The 18,613-nt window shown below is 33.8% G+C and overlaps 1 protein-coding gene across 2 annotated transcripts in view; it reads right to left on the bottom strand.

The window, feature by feature from the left end:
• Nucleotides 1-18,613, bottom strand: part of SI (sucrase-isomaltase) — a 154,409-nt gene that overhangs the window by 100,629 nt on the left and 35,167 nt on the right. For both annotated transcript variants that reach the window (XM_032261547.1, XM_032261556.1), the window contains one exon: nt 649-699. The gene's annotated coding sequence lies outside the window, so the exon portion shown is untranslated. The remainder of the gene's footprint in view (nt 1-648; nt 700-18,613) is intronic.

Genomic DNA, 18,613 nt, shown 5'->3' with positions numbered 1-18,613 from the left:
AAACAAACTCTCCTTTGTCTAGAAAAATCAAAACAAATTTTAAAATAATCGCTTAAAATTACTGTGATCAAAAATATGATCTTTGTAATTTTGGATTACAGTAATTTTAAGTAACTCCTCTTGAAAATTATATATTGATACTCTGAATAATTACTATGAAGATGAATAATACCTTATTGTATAATAACTTGATGAATTATCTTTAAAAGATAAGCTAGGAAAAATAAATGTTTTATAAATGTAGCATTCTACTCTATATAGATTATCTTAAAATGTATTTAAGGATATTTTATTAGAATATTCATCTATTTTTCAAAATCTTAATCAATACTTATTTTCTTTCACATAGAGTCATTAAAGAAAACTTGCTATTATTCCACCTAAGACTTTCAAAAGTTACAGTGAAGAGTTGGCCCCCCCAAAAAACAACCCATATTTAAAAATAATCAGAAATATATTTTCCTGTTTTAGTACAAGGCACTACATATTTTAAATGGCAATTTACAATATATGATATTGCTATTTTAACCTAGTGCAGATAGATGGGAATATTGCTAACACAAATTAAGAAAAAAGGTGAATTATAATTTATATTTAAAGAAGTTGGAAACATAAAAATAGAAAAAAGCATATGAGCCATAGACTTACCTTATTTCATAGGTTGTTCTGTTTGCTATGTTGTACCAGAGTTGGATAAGGCTGCCAAAATAGTGATCAAGGAAAGTTGCTTAGGTATATACGGACCTACTCATAAAGCTTTATTGCACCCTCACCACCCTATCAGTATTTAATAAACTTCTGCTCAACATGTGATTGTTAAAAGCCTTAACCTTGAAAGTAGTTTACACAAATGCTTCTCTCTGGGAATCTAAGTTAATTAGTAATTGTACTACCAGGTAGTCTTTGATTTCTCAAAGCTGTGAACTGTTAATAGCTTATGAACATAAAATTAGTTATCTCTATATTTTTTTCTTTTCAAAATTATATTTCTTTTATACTTGGATGTTGTTTTAGTAACTATCATATTTCATTGTGTGCAATTTAGATCCTCACTGGAAGGAGAAACATATTTGAAAGAATCTGTAAAAAAATTTGCAGGATATAACAATGAGAAGATAGTATTTTATAAAAATGGATGATTAAATAAAAATTATTCCCTGTGTCTTGTTTTCGATCCTAAGGTTGAAAAGGTGATAAAATCCTTAAGTATAAAACATTACTGTGCAGATCAGTAATTTAGAGATAAAATCAACATTTTATTTATCTATTTATTTACCATACATAGCATTCATTGAATTATAGAAAAAATCATATTGTAAACCCTTCTCATTTCATATAGTAAAATTTATAAAATTAATTACATGACTGGGTTAAGCTAGCATAATGTTGAAAAGCAATGGATTTAATATAAGAGATTTGAGTATAAACACTGGTTGTACTATGTTCACCTGAGAAACTGGGCAAACTATCTACCTATAAAATCACTAAGAGAATTATATGAGCTAATATTGCTCATTATTTTTACTGTAGATCTACTATCAAAAAGAGAGCCCAATTTGACTCTGAAATTGTTGGAGTCTCAGCTCTGCATGCAATTTGGGCACTACGTTTTCAACAAAATATATATTAAAATAATTTGTTTGCATAAAGTAGAACAATTAGTTTTTGAAGCAAACACTATGAGTCTAAAAAGAAAATTTTAAAAAATTATGCATGGATTTCTATAAGATTCAGTAGCTATATAAGGGAGAACTTTGAGTGTATAAAATCAGTTATATAGCAAGAAGTTTAGAATCATTCCAGAATGAAGTTAATGGGAAGAACTAAGTCCAATGTAATCATATGACTAAAAACTTTACAGTGATTTACTCTGTATTCATGTGCCACATTATTATGTATGTCTAAAATCTCACTAAATCTACCCCAAGTTCCTAGAATCAATAGGCAAGAAAAGCAAGGTCACAGGATATAAGGTGAACATAAAAAGGCCAATCATGACCCTACATGATAGAAATGAACAATTGAAAACTGAAACTAAAATACAGATATAGACAGAGATATAAGTTGATAGATAACTATATCATCAATTAGAGTAGCACTAAAAATGTTGATGTAAAAGTTATGGATTTTAAAAATGGAGAGATATACCATATTCATAAACTACAAAATGTGGTATTAAGCTTCCAGTTGGCCATTATTAGATCTACATATAAAATATAATCTAAATCAAAGCTACTGGAAGTAAATATGAACAAGCAGATTGTAAATATTATATACCAACTTGTATAACAGGTATATTGATAATTTCCCCAAACTGGAAACAACCAACATGTCTATAAACTCTGGCATATCCATATAATAGCAAACTACTCAGCAATGAAAAGTTACAAACTACTGATTTATGCAACGATATTGATAAATCTTATATTTCGGATCAATTGTTTTCCCTATAATTTTAGTTCTCTGATAAATTCAAGAGAAATCATTAATAAATAGCTGGTCTGTCTTTTTATTTCTTCCTTTAAAAGTAGGAGTAAAAATTCTTTCCAGTTTTCACATCTTTGAACTGAAATGATAAGCCTCTGTCAAGTTGTAATTAGTCCCCCTTTACATGTTCCTTAATGTATACAAATATTTTAAATAACAGCTATTGTTCTCTCCAGTTAAAAATTGTGTGATTTTAAATTTGCTCAGCTTCTATTTCAAGTCCTTACCTCCCTGTCTGGTGCGACAAATTGTCCTTTGTAATAAACAAATACTTCTGCCACCCTAGCTATGGTTCCATCAGTGAACCTCAATCAATAGAATAAGGTGTTGAAAAATTGCTTAGAAAGTAAATTCACACAAAAATCACAAAATAAACATACTCAATTTTAAGAATAAGGAAGTAACATACAGTGTTTTAAAAAGGCTTTTTAACTTAAAGCATATCACTTTTACTTAAAAGCAAATATAAATTCTTAAAATGTCAATTATTAACATAAAATTGTCTAAAAATTTTAAAGCTTTATAAGCAAAATGATCCCCAAATTGAGTTGGAGAGTCAGTAGGCAGGGTAAGTTACGAACACTGAAAGTGAATCATAACTGGTGATTGACATGTAGTGTAATTAGAACAGATTAATGTTCAACTACTATCTTTATGGAATACGATGTACTTTGTCTTTGAAATGTGCATGACTGAATTATTTCAAGCATATGATACTTAAATTAGTTAGATGATGGCAATCAAATATGCACTTTAGGTTAAAAGTTATATGATTTCATGTACTAGTTTCATATGTTACTTGCCACCAGGATACAACAAAAAAGACAAAAATCAAATTTTCACAGTGATAATGTAGAGATACTTCAAAGTATGACCTGTTTCTTGACGCTAGAGAGGATGTGGAGAAATAGGAACACTTTTTCACTGTTGGTGGGAGTATAAATTGGTTCAGCCATTGTGGAAGACAGTGTGGAGATTACTCAAGGATCTAGAACTAGAAATACTATTTGACCTAGCAATCCCATTACTGGATATATACCCAAAGAAGTATAAATCATTCTATTATAAAGACACATGCACACATATGTTTATGGCAGCACCGTTCATAATATCAAAGAGTTGGAATGAACCCAAATGCCCATCAATGATAGACTGGTTAAAGAAAATGTGGCACATATACATCGTGGAATACTATGCAGCCATAAAAAGGATGAGTTCATGTCCTTTGGGAGGACATGGATGAAGCTGGAAACCATCATTCTCAGCAAACTAACATAAGAACAGAAAGCCAAACACCGCATATTCTCATGCATAAGTAGTAGTTGAACAATGAGAACACATGGACACACGGAGGGGAACATCACACACCCAGCCTATTGGGGGCTGGGAAGCTAGAGGAGGGATAGCATTAGGAGAAATACCTAATGTAGATTACGGGGTGATGGATGCAGCCAACCACTATGGCACATGTGTTCCGCACATGTACTCTGCATTTTCCACACATGTACCCCAGAACTTAAAGTACAATAAATAATAATAATTAATGTTCTGTTTCTTTTAGAGGTCTGTGAAAAAAACTAGAATGAAAACAGCCACATGGCAAGAAAAGAAGTAATGGAAAAAGGCTCTAAGAGTTGTGGAATTTGTTTGAGTTCTTTCTTCTAGACGACAGAAGCAGATGCAGTAGAACACAACTTTAAAAAGGGAAGCCAAGGATCATGCCTGGGTCATAAAAAATATTAGATGCGAAAGATTTTAAAAGAAGAAGACAAAGTCAGTAGCGAGACACCAGCACCATTAGCAGGACCAAAAGATGGAGAGTTATGTGAAGAGCTTCCGGAAACTAGGACATATACAAGTGCTGATATTCCAGTCTTATGCACGGACGCATAGATAAATGAATAATAGCACACATGTGCTAATAAATAGAACAGAAGACTTTTTAGATATAACTCTAGATGTAACAATTCTTACAAGTTTCATGCCCAAATTTCCAGATATCTTCAGCAGCCTAAAGTAGAACTCTCTACCATCGCCATCAAAACCGTTGTTTACTGTGTCTCTATTTCAATTGAAATCTCTACTTCTCCCCAAGCTACATGAGCTCATGAGTTTTAATTCCTTTTTGTTAAGCATTATATGTTGCCATTTAATTCTTCAAATTTCCTTCCTCAATGTCTCATATATAACCCTTTCTATTCACTTTATTGCTACTGGTATAACCTAACTTCAAACCTACGTTATTGTAATTGTTTCCTGACTGGTCTCCCAAACTCCATTTATTCAACTTTTCTCTTTTCCCTAAAGTAAATTCACCTACCTCTCTCCAGTAAAATAATTCAACTCATTATATTCCCAGTACAGTATTTCAATGATACTGAATGCCTAGAGGTAGAGAACCAAACTTCTTAATCTTACCTTTAAAACCCGACACTTTTCATATCTGCCGTTTCATCTCCCCTGCTTTTCTCTTCATAACAACACGTTTCACACTTGCACACTAGTACTGTCTTAGCTCATTTCATATTAAAGCTATCCATGATTGCTTCAGTTGGTCATGTGAGACTGGAAATGCAGAGAAAGCCAGAACAATGCTTTCCTTGCCTTTACTTAAATCACAATGCTTTCCAAGATGTTTTGTATGGAGCAGAATACAGCAGTGACTGTCACTTGTTTACCCATATCAATCCTCCCTTTTCAAAGCTCATCAGTTAAAGTCTATAAGGAACACAATTGTGTAAAACAAGGAAGGGCAGGGTCTCTGCGTAACAGGAAGCTGGTAGAGTGTTATAGGATTTAGACTTTTGCTGTGTGACTACAGAGGCTAGAACGAGGAAGGCTAGCTTTGGATTGAATAATGTCCAAAAGCAAGAGCAATTCAGTAATATTGTTACCAGGTATCATAATCTTTCTTCAGGATGTTGGAGGAACAAAATCATGCTGGGGGTATCATTGTAACAAAACAGCGACACACACAAAACTCAGTTTTTGCAGCTACAATATGGCCTTGTTAAAAACACTGTTTTATTAACAGAGCTTTTTTCTTTTTCTTTTTTTTTTTTTTTTTTTTTGAGACAAAGTTTTGCTCTTGTTGCCCCAGGCTGGAGTGCAATGGTACAATTTCGGCTAACTGCAAACTCCACCCCCCAGGTTCAAGCGATTCTCCTGCCTCAACCTCCCAAGTAGCTGGGATTACAGAGAGGCACCACCACACCTAGCTAATTTTGTATTTTTAGTAGAGATGGTCTTTCTCTATATTGGTCAGGCTGGTCTTGAACCCCCGACCTCAGGTGATCTGCTTGCCTCAGCCTCTAAAATTGCTGGGATTACAGACCTGAGCCACTGCTCCCAGCCTTTTCTTTCTTTTAGTGATAAAATCACCTAAATTTAATAGAGTATGTGGCTATCTAGACTATGCTGTTAAACCCTCCATGCTGCTAATTTTGTGTATGTAGCTAAATTCTAGTCAATGGGATGAAACCAGATTTCATGCATGTAACTTCCATAGCACATTTTTTTTAAAAAAGAAACACTTTTCTCTCCCCCATCCTGTACTTACTTCTATGAACCAAACACATACGTATTTCTCTAAGTCAGCCTTGACCATATATTTCCCAGAAGATAGTGGGATAAAAAGTTAGAAGGTTCATAAGATTCCATGACAATCTTGTGGAACATGTCTACCTGTCTACCCTATATCTTTCACCTTCTTCTGAATAGTAAATGAAAAAGAAATAATCTAACTTATTTTAGCCACTGAATATTTGAATCTTTTCTTTAGAGTGGCATGTTTTATTTTCATCTAATAACATATAACAAGGTATTGGCCATTGAATTATGAATTCTAACAATAAAATGTTAAGTATGTCTACTATAGATCTAGAGGTTCTTAGTTGGATTATGTACATTATCTATTACCTTCTTTGGCTTTCCATTATGTAATTTGCCAAGTATTTTTATAAATCAGGAAACTATTTGCATCGATACACTGCATAAACATGTAACACTAAGAAAAAAATAATAAAACCCAAAAACCTTAAAAGGACTAATAATATCATTATAGGTAACTGTGAAATGAAAAAGAAAATGAAAAGAAGTCTCAGTCATGCTTTGCTGTTGGATTACAAAGGTTTGATATGTTTTGTCAAATCTGCACTTACTGGGTGCAGAAGTCTCAATTTATTAAGCTCTTTATAAAAAAATTGGAAAATTGTTCAATTAAAATAAAAGAATAAGTCATAGTGAAGACATTTTATGTTGTTAATAAGCTTATTTGATGTTTTCAGAATATTCAAGACAAAGGTTACAATATAAGCATTGCAATTACTTTCCCCAGAATATGCAAATATCTGTAGGTACAATATGAAGTCAGATTAATAGTTGGGTTTCATTTTAGGTTTGGAATGTAGTACTTAAATTATACTAAAAGAAATCTTGGCTGGGAGAGGTGACTCACACCTGTAATCCCAGAACTTTAAAAGGCTGAAGTGGGTGGATGCCTCGAGGTTAGGAGTTCGAGATCAGACTAGTCAACATGGTGAAACCTTCTCTTTATTAAAAGTACCAAAATTAGCAGGGCATGGTGGCAGGCACCTGTAATCCCAGCTACTCAGGAAGCTGAGGCAGGAGAATCACTTGAACCCAGGAAGCAGATGTTGCAGTGAACTGAGATGGCGCCACTGCACTTCAGCCTGTGGGCATCAAGCAAGACTGTCTCAAAAAATAAAAAAAAAGAAAAAGAAAAAAGAAATCCTAATTGAGAAAAAACTTGATGTTACATATCACCCATAATACATGTACATAATAATGAATTGTTTCATTCTTACCCACCAAAAGATCCCAGAGACATCTAATGTTGTGCTTTGGATAGGCACTAGGTTGCTGGCACAAAAATGAAACCTCATCACAAGACATGCTTTAATGGGAATAATACATCAGCATCTTTCACAAATACGAGATTGTTAAGAATTTCTACTTTTTTGATAGGTTAATTAGGCTTTTCAAAAAGTAGTATATTTATGCTTGAAAAAGTCTAGATTCTGCCTTCTGCACAAAATTTAGAAAGTTGGAAAGGTCATAAGGCTACCAGGTATAAATTATAAGAAAACAGTTGAATACTCTGCAAAGATACAACTTTTCTGAAACCCATCTGGTAGTCGAAGTTACAGTAAAACTATTAACTCGAAATCTAAGTATATCAAGAAGAACTCAAAAAGTTACAGAATATCAGCTCTTGTGTACTTGAAGCAGATGGATACCAATGCTGTGCAAGCCAGTAAGGAGAATGCCGCTGAAATCTGTACGAATTGCTAAAGGCTGAGTGTGGGCAATCATGAGAGTGTGGAAACTCAGGAAGCCAAAGGCACAGGAGAATTTACACCCACTCACGAGTTCTCATGCATAGAACTGCAGACTGGGTGGAGCGTTTTGAGAAGCCTTCCCTTATGAGACAGTTTTAACAGAAAAGAATGACTGCTACTGCAAGAAAAGTACAATATCCCACCTGCTCCCCCACAGTGGAAAGGCCTTAGGATGCTGGGAGCAGGTGACAAATCTCCTGTCTTTTAAACACAGGTGAAGACCTGAGGCTAGGGGAATGAAACAGAAACAAACAAACAAAAAACAAATAAACACACACAAAAAAAACCTCTCTTGGAGAATGGGAAGAAATGTGTTTTAGACCTGGACCACTGGGAGAGTCTCCCTGCCCCTGGGTTGGGGCAGAGTCACTGAGAAGACCATAGCATTGAGACCCAGGACCACAGCACCTGGTAAAATGAGGCCAAACTTGAACAGAGAACAACACCCCTATCAAACCAGGTAAGGAGCACTGAGAAACAGAAAACAGCAAGCCACAGTTGGGGAAATGGTCAAGAGCGTGGAAAGAGACCTTCTGTGAGGCACAGAGAAAAATATATAACCTAAAGCCAAGGGTCAGCAGATATTGAGAAAAACACACTCAGAAGCCAACCATCCTTATAGCCACCCCTGCTTCAAACTTAAGGTAATTCTAGAGATATTTGAAGCTTGTAGTTCATTTAAGGTACTCACAGCAACAACAAAATCCAAACCCAGTTTAGCTCCTAGCTAGATTTGACACAACATTTCACGATAAAGACCTAGCAAAGGCAAAAATGTAACCATTTCCAGGCATAGATATAATACTATTTACCTCAGGCTCCACTATCCTACAAAAGACATCCCAGTTTAATTTTACTATCAGATTTAGATTAATTTTCCAACAATGCTAAATAATGCATGCCCATGAAAACATGGCTGGTATATGACCCTCCTTTATTTACCTTAAGTAAACATATTTGTAATGACATATCAGCTGATTAAAATGCATTGAGGCATATTTTTGGTGATGCAATGAGATAAGTACATTCTATGAAGTTTTAATGCCAGAAGGTATACAACAGGAGATATGCGAATCCATGCTTATTTATGGATATATGTAGGTATTAAAATTCTTCATGAAAACTATTTTTGCTTAAGACAATAAAAAATTCGTATGTACATAAAATTAAAATAAAAAATAAAGTGCTGGGTACGGTGGCTCACACCTGTAATCCCAGCACTTTGGGAGGCTGAGGCGGGCAGATCACCTGAGTTCAGGAGCTGGAGACCACCCTGTAGAACATGGAAAAACCCTGACTCTACTAAAAATACAAACATTAGCTGGGCATGATGGCATGTGCTTGTAATCCCATATATTGGAGAGGCTGAGGCAGAATTACTTGAACTCAGAAGGTGAAGACTGCAGTGAGCCGAGATTGTACCACTGCACTCCAGCCTGGGCAACAAGAGCAAAACTGTCTCAAAAAATAATAATAATAAATAAATAAATCACATAAAAAATAAAACAACATGGGTCAAATTGCTAGTAGCATTAAAATTCAGAATTTAGAACCTGAGCTAGATATGAACTTTTAAATGTTTTTTTAAAAACTTGTTAACATGATCTACCAAGTTCTGCTTAAATTATTTAGAAAAACATATTAAGAAAATGGATAAATATTCCTATAAATAAATACTAAGAACTAAACTTTAATATTTGGATTCAGATTGTATTGTTACTTACTAAAAAATCAGTGTTGCTTTGAGAATCAAATTCTATCTAACATTATCACAGTAAAAGCAATATTTTTGATTATCATCTTAGAAATGAGATCTTTGACCCATATTTATTTATTTACTTATTTTTATTGTACTTTAGGTTCTGGGGTACATGTGCAGCTCATGAAGGGTTGTTGCATAGGTACTTACATGACAAGGTGGTTTGCTGCCTCCACCCCCCTGTCATCTATATCTGGCATTTCTTCCCATGTTATTCCTCCCCAACCTCCCCATCCTCCGCTGTTCCTCCCTAATCCCCACAACAGATGCCTCCCTGTGTGTGACGCTCCCCTCTCTGTGTGTTGTCGTTGTTCAACACCCAACTATGAGTGAGAATATGCAGTATTTGATTTTCTGTTCTTGTGTCAGTTTGCTGAGAATGATGGTTTCCAGATTCATCCATGTCCCTACAAAGGACATGAACTCATCAATCTTTATGGCTGCATAGTATTCCATGGTGTATATGTGCCACATATTCCTTGTCCAGTCTATCATTGATGGGCATTTGGGTTGATTCCAGGTCTTTGCTATTGTAAACAGTGCTGCAATGAACATAGGTGTGCATGTGTCTTTATAATAGAACGATTTACAATCTTTTGGGTACATACCCAGTAATGGGATTGCTGGCTCTGACCCATATTTAAATGAACTTTTTCACCTCCCAAATTTGCTATCTTGGTTTTAACTTTTTATGTCCAATAAATATGATTTTTATTAAAATGGTATATTCATCTTGTTCAAAGAATATTATTATGGTTATCTTTAGTTTTCATACTGGCAAATTTAAATCAGAAGATACAAGAGAAAAACAGATGTCCTTCTAGAATTCAGAAGAAAACGATAAAGATATAAAATTAATAAGAAATTAAATATTAAATAAAAACAGGAGAAATTAAACTATTGATTTATAAGTAAAAATCAAAAGGTTGGGAGAGAGATTTAAGAAGTCATTGCCTGGGAGGGAACCGCAAAAGCCTCACTGAGGTAATGTTTATGTCATGATCAGAATGACATTAGAGACCCACCCCTGCACAACTCTGGAAACTGTGTCAAAGAGAAGTCACCCTGGTGCAGACACTCACAACTGGAAGTGAGTCTGGCAGAAGAAGTGAGAAAGGGGCCAGTGTGGCTGTAGAGATTCTGAGGATGGGAAGCAGGGGCAGAGAGTAGAAGGATCCTGTGCCCTGGGAGGTGAGGTTAATGATTTGCTCTTCTTTGACATCACCCCAAAGCTTAACATCTTTAAACAACAACTACTTAGTATTTCACAATTTGTGTGGACCAGAATCTGGGTACCTCTTAGCTGGATGCCTCTGCCTCAGTGTCTCTGATAAAGCTGGGACTGTGATCTCAAATGAACCTGGATTGGGGGAGCTTCCGTTCATGTGGGTATTGGCAAGATTCAGTGGAATTCAGTCCTGCATTCCTCCCTGCCTGTTGGCCTAGGCACTCCCTAGGTTCTCTGTCATGTAAGCCTCCACATAGGGCACCTTATAACATTGGAACTCACATCCTCAGTCTGAAAAATTCAACAGAGAGCCACAGGGAGAAACAAGAGAGGTAAAGAGAGAGAGGCAGAGACAAAGAGACTAAGGAAGGAAACATAGGACAGAGCAAAGAGGTGGAAAATGAAAGCTGTTTTTGTAATAAAATCTTGATAATTGCAATAGACAATGTTTTTCTTCCCAAAATGCATATGTTGAAATTCTCACCTTCAACGTAATGGTATTAGGAGATGGAAGTAAATTAGGACCTGACGGTGGAGACTTTATGATTAGAATCACTGCCTTTATTTTAAAAAAGAAAACAACAACAAAAATCAGAGACCTCCCTACTGTCTCTGCCAGGCGAGTATACAACTTGAAGCCTGCAGTCTGTAACTCAGAGGAGAGTCCTCACCAAAGCCTGACCGTGCTGCCCCCAATTTCTCACTTCCGGCCTCTAGAACTGTGAGAAATAAAATTGTGTTGTTTATTAACATACACATATATATCGCTTTATATGTAAAAATTCAAAACTTTAAATGAAAGGAACTTTTCAACCATTGATGTACACTTACAACGAGGCCAGGAGGAAAAATGTTCATATAGGCCAGGTGCAGTGGCTAACTCCTGTAATCCCAGCACTTTGGGAGGCAAAGGCGGGCAGACTGCCTGAGCTCAGGAGTTTGCGACCAGCCCGGGCAACACGATGAAACCCCGTCTCTACTAAAAAAATACAAAAATTTATAATACATGTAATAATTATAATAATCATATAGGTTATATATAATCAGTTATATAATTTAAAATATATAATGTATTCATGTATGTAGTTATATAAATAAATTTATGCATTTAAAACACATTTACATAGCTGACTATATGTGGATTATATATACTATAAGCGTGATTATTCAGCTTATATAAAATATATGTGACTGTATAATATATACATTATTATGTATAAATTTGTATGTTTATAATATATTTAATTTGCAAAGATTATGTGAAATTTTCATTTCAGGTAACTTAGTTTTGATTTTCTTAATTTTTTTAAGTTAATTTTTGTTGTTGATCCATTGCCTCAGTGACGTATCTACAAAGTATTTGCCTATAATCATTCATCATTTTAAATAATGCTATTTATGTTTTTGTTTTTGTTTTTTTATAGATACTCTTGATCAGGTTGAAAAAGTTACCCTTCTTGCTTGCCTAAATAGATGCTAATTTTTACTTAAAGCTTTTCAGTTTTTATTGAGATGATCAAATTGCTTTTCTTTTATGATTTGTTAAACTGGTGAATTTCCTTGGTTAGTTTACTAATATTAGAAAAAGTCTGCATTTATAGAACAAAATTACATGGTCATATGTATTATATTTTTATATTACATATGGTTGGTTTGATATGGAGGAGATAGATGATCAGTAATTAAAATAGATTAATATTTAACTCTAATATCCTAAAGAGCACACAAACATCGCAAATTTAATTATTTCTGTCTCTCTGCTTTGTTCAGGGTATTCTCATTTTATCTTGGTTTTGGTTAGAAACATTAATAAGTACAAAAGAATTTGTTGGAAAACAAGAGAGTTTGCATCTTCATTTCTAATGTCATGCAGTTCATCATGAGATTATGTTTTCTTATCTTTTGATTGATAATGTACTTAAACAAAATACATCTGATAATGTGTTATAAAAAGTAAAGTACATAAAGATCAAATAAGATTGGGTCTGATTATCACTGGCAGTCACACGGCTTTCCAGAATGGAAGTCTTTGCTTTTACAGACTGTTATTGCTTTTTTGTTTTTTTATTTTAATACTCTATCCTCTTAATTTTGAGATCCAATGGTCTGTACAGAAAAAAAATAATAATAAATAAGAAAAAACTATTGCTTTTTATTTTCTCCTTATTTTATTTGTGTACAATAATTGGAACAATAAAATCATGGGGTTTTGTATTTGAAGTTTTACCTGTATTTGTTTTTTTTTTCTAAGTTTATATTTTATTTGCTTAAGTTACTGTAATTGAAATATTAATTTAAGATAATAAACATGAAATAGTCTGTGATTTACTATATGATGTTTTATGTTTTTAATAGTTTTTATCATGTTTTCATTTCTCATCGTGAATGGCATACCTGACACACGGAAATTGATAAATGTTAGACAGGGTTACTTAGTAAACCTGAACAAACCAAATGGAGAAATCCTACGGAGAATATAATCAATCCTTTCTGCTGATATTAGGGAGGTTACCCTATAAAATCAGTAAGAGGAAATTTATTTCTCTTACTTAGCTTAAAATGTTTGGACAGGCTGCTAATATAAGAAATGTAAGTTTAAATTTTTAAAAGTAATTTCACTTGAAACCTCAACAGATTTAAAAGAATTATATTTCATATAGCATAGCACTGATATTTAAAGTCTAACACTCCTTAAAGATCAGCTCTAATGCCCTCACTATCATGAAGACTTTTTGAACTCCTACACCCCACTTGATTTACCCTAGCTAACAGCAATTTCTATCTCTGAAACCCCATTATGGTACATCGGATCCCTCTTATCTTCCTTTTCCTCTTTTATAAATATTCGTGTATATTTGCCAACCATCTTAATAACACTCTTTCAGTGAACCAAACATCACTCAATGTGTTAGCAAGTAATCCTTCTTGTTTACATATGATTACCTCAGTGAGTAACAAAAGGAACTTAGAGTTTGCTCAAATATAAACAACACCATACAACAGATTAACATTTGAAATGAGTGTACAAGAAAAGCAGGAGAGAAGGGGAAAAAAGAAAGATGATAGAAAACATGAAATATGATTAGAAGAAACCAGATTTGATAAGACAAACATTAACGATGTAATTTCTTGAATATTCAAAAAAATCATAATACGTTTTGTTCTATGCTTTCTAGTAGTCTCTGCCAAATGAGCCAGACTTAGTTATGTAATTTCTAGAGTTCATAAATAAAATCAAACCAGTTGTCCACAGAGCTAACATCAGTTTCTTATATTGTGAGTATAAATATAGTTCTCTCATGGGTTTTGGTGTATGGAGTACAGGAAAGTAAAGTATATCACCTTACCTTGTTACAGTATCTAAGGCAGTAAGTTTTATCCATTTGTTCTCTCAGTATAACTCAAAGAAAAATGGGTCAGATATGGTTTGGCTGTGTCCCCATCCAAATCTCAACTTGAATTGTGATGATACCCATGTATGAAGGGCAGGGCCTGGTTGAAATAATTGAATCATACTGTTCTCATGGTAGTGAATAAGTCTCAGGAGATCTGATGGTTTGATAAATGGAATTTCCCCTGCACAAGCTTTCTTGCCTATCACCATGTAAGACATAACTTTTGCTCCTCATTTACCTTCCGCCATGATTGTGAGTCCTCCCCAGATATGTGGAACTGTGAGCCATTAAACCTCTTTCCTTTATAAATTACTCAGTCTCAGGGTTTGTTTATATTAGCAATGTGAGGCCAGACTAATAAAGGGTCTATACAAGGAGGTAGTTCAGTATAATTAATTTCATGAGAGGTCAAAACCGTGGCATTTTACAATTAAATTTCTGCTTATCTTGCTTAATCCAAGTATAGATAGTAGAATGCTTAACCTTCCCATTTTCAATTTTTTATTCTCCTACAAGTTCTACTATGTAGTGACACCACAAACTACCTTTACATACCAATCTAGACTTCTAGACATCAGCAGATGAAAAAATATTCTAAGCCATTATAAAGTGAGCTACATAATGCTACCTAACAACTGTGGAGTAATCTTTGTGAAATGACTATATTTGAATATTTTCTTAAATTTTTCTCATATTTTAAATCAAAAAACAGTAGAAAATGAAAAAAAAAAAAAAAAAAAAAAAAGCCTGGCACAGTAGTGCACGCCTGTAATCCCAGCATTTTGGGAGGCCGAGGAAGGCAGTTCATGAGATCAGGAGATCAAGACCACCCTGACCAACATGTTGAAACCCCGTCTTTACTAAAAATACAAAAAATAGCTGGGTGTGGTGGCGGTCGCCTGTAATCCCAGCTACTCGGGAGGAGAGGCTGAGGCAGGAAATCGCTTGAACCCAGGAGGCGGAGGTTGCAATGAGCCGAGATATCACCACTGCACTCCAGCGTAGGTGACAGAAGTGAGACTGCATCTCAAAAAAAAAAAAAAGAAAAGAGAAAGAAAGAAAGTGTGAAAAGAGCAAGTTCTTATATCAGCGATCACAAGTATAGGTTTCACATAGTTAGGACATCCAAACAGGATATCCCATTGGGATAGTCAACTTAGAACTACTTGAAAAAAGGAAAGAAATATCCTTAGATATGATTAAAGCTGAAAAAATTTTCCTCAATCTAAGGCTTAATGAATTTAACTCATCATGTTTTGAAATGTGAAAAAATATGCATAAAATTCCAGAAATACATACTATGGTATAAAAAAGAAAGATATAATTTGGGGTCATTTAATATGTTTTAGATCTATGGAAATATAAAATATTGAAACCGGAAGACCAACTCTACTGTTCAATATCACGTCTACATTGTTAGTATTAAAATAAGCACTCTTTATATTTATCAGAGTGGATAAATTGTGTACATTCTCCAGAGTTTCATTTTCTCTCTAAACTGAGTGTATGACAAGAAATAATATGCAATGACTTTGGATTCACTCCGCTAGAGGACTACAAGTACTATTCTCTGTGGTATTTACTTGAGTGGTCAGCTAAACAGACTGTATATTTTACATCTTTTTGCAAGAATAAAGGAGTCTAATAAGAACATGCCTGAATTTCACCCTTCTGTGTTTTTCTTGTTCTCTGGTCTCCAAAGTGAAAGATGGATAAATTTGAGTGACAACAATTCAACTATATACCCAAAAGGGTTCATTTTACGTTTGTGTGTGTATATGTGTGTGTGTGTGTGCGCGCGCGTGCGCGCACAAGTACTTGAGATCTAAATGTAAATATTATCCATTATCCTTTTTGTCTTTTTCCTTAAATCAGGCATTTTGGGAAAGCAGAAAAAAGGAATACTAGAAAAGAAATTTATGAGACTGCATATATTAAGTTTATAAGATGAAGAAAATTATTGAAATAATATATTAAGGCAAGTATTTTCAATATTAGAAAAAGTAATATTGAGAATTTGGATTAAATTTAGATATAGTTTAAGATATTAAGAGACATGGAAAGCTAAAATAATAACAATAATACTAAATGATTAGTCCATCTTCACTTTTCTGGTGGTTTAAAATATATGTAGGTATAAAGCAAAAATGTAAAATTATTTGTGAAATTGTAGAGCAAAAATTACAAGCGAATAAAGCATTTGATTATATTGATCCTTATAATATTTACATCTTGAACTCACAACTTATCCTAAAGGGAAAGCACCTAATATGACTATCCCTAATTATAATTGATTTCTGATTAATAGTCTGTAAGAAATGAAATCATCTGCGTTAGATATGCCATAAATTAATAAAAATTTATAAATATATTTTCAATTTTAAATCAAGGTTAATGGAAAGCAATACATTTTCTTATATCTAAAATTTATCTTTACTTTTTTTTTACATTATATTTTTTACTTTACTCAGGACATTTTTAGAAAGTGTACATTACCAGAAAACAAAGATACTTTACTGCTTCTAGAGGATTGGTTATACCAAATTAATGAAGTGTTTTCAAAAAAAAAATTCCATTAGAAAACATGTAGCTATCTGATTCATAAATGAAGCATTTCTTTGTACTAGTGTATTAGATAAAATGAAATTAGATTTATATGTGTTTTTTAGATAAGATTTCAAAGAGGCAACAATATCTGCCTTTTTAACGTGGAGTCTTTCTTCATAATTGTGAAGGGAATGTTGAGCGTATCATAAAAGAATAGCAAAATAATACAGTTTATTGAATTTAAAATTACTTTAGACCTCTGTTCCTTCTTAAAATCCTATCCCTTGGAGAATTATTTCTTCAATTGTATCTATGCTGAAAACTAAAGTTGTTTTTCTAGTTTTTCTTTTCATGTAAACTACAATGTCCCAAACTTTCTATTTCATTTTTTTTCTAGTTACATCTTCTTACCTAAGCTACAATATAGCTAAGAAAATGCCACGCATTTTCATTTGAATGTGCTTCTGTTTCAAAGTCAACAGGTAGTTCTGAAACCACATTGAGTATCATTTCTCTCAACTTTCTCCTAAAATGTTTCAAGATCTTTTCAGTGCCACTATTTCTATGGTAATCATCTTCAATACCCATCTAACGTCTTTTATTAGATAGGCGATTTCATGTTAGGTCTTGCATGAAGCTTCTGATAACCTTAGTTCTGAAAGCTTTCCCTTCTCAGAATTTCTATAGAATTTTTAAAAATACATTTAATATTAGTTAATCTTGTTTTGTCCCCTAATGGTTTTATGTATGTGGACTTAGCTATGAATATTATGTGTTAAATGTCTTACCTAAATAATTTTTCATCTTAGCAACTGTGTGCTAAGTAGAATCCATAACTCCCATTTTACAGACAGTTCGATGAGATTGGGAAACATAATACACCTATGTCACAGTTGCACAGAACTTCTTTGGTTTAATTCTACTCTGATCTATAGTTTTTAAAACTTTCTACAATCATGTTTTATCCTAACGTATCATGGAACATTTTATTTTTCCTGATACTGTACCCAACTCTGAAAGCAAAGCAGATCATAAATACCTGTTGGTTGATTAGTAAATTAAAGAACATCAGTCTTGCAAAAATGAAGCTATTTATTTTTGTCCTTGTTTGTTTTGCTTCCTTGTTGCTTGAAGGGAAGTGTTGCTCTGTCACCCATGCTGGAGTGCAGTGGTGTGATATCAGCTCACTGCAGCCTCTGCCTCCCTGGTGTAAGCGATTCTCCTGCCTCAGCCTCTTGAGTAGCTGGGATTACAGGTGCCCACCACCACACCCAGCTAATTTTTGTATCTTTAGTAGAGATGGGGTTTCTCCATGTTGTCCAGGCTGGTCTCAAACTCCTGGCCTCAAGTGATCCATCCACTTCCGTCTCCCAAACTGCTAGGAAAAACCACCATGCCTGATCCTTGAAACTATTATATTCGATGATAAATAAAGCAACACCATTCTGAGGGAATAACAAAATCATTGTGTATATATTAATATATTCTATGTTATTTATAGACATAAATAAAACCCATTGAATCATAGATAATAAACACAAAGTAATAAAATATAGAATCAAAAGGCAGACTGCCAAATGTCACCATGAGAAAAGATAAACAACATATTTGAGATGGTGTTAAAAAGGACACCTTTGATTATTTTTAAGTTGTGTATAATGCCTCTATTAGTTAATGTCGCTATCACAGTGAAGCATCAAGCTCAGGAAACACTGAGGATTGTTCAAGATACTCTCTTTTACCTTCAATAGAGATTGGATAAATAAAAATCATAGTTACAAAATCTCAAAAATCTTTCTTATTAAAGGAAAGATCCCAGACATGGGAAACAAGGACG

Source organism: Sapajus apella, unplaced genomic scaffold (genome assembly GCF_009761245.1).
Source record: "Sapajus apella isolate SASKATOON/1434 unplaced genomic scaffold, GSC_monkey_1.0 scaffold4, whole genome shotgun sequence".
Taxonomy (NCBI): Eukaryota; Metazoa; Chordata; class Mammalia; order Primates; family Cebidae; genus Sapajus; species Sapajus apella.
Note: the sequence above shows the minus strand (reverse complement) of the source record. Positions and strands in the feature narration are given on the sequence as shown.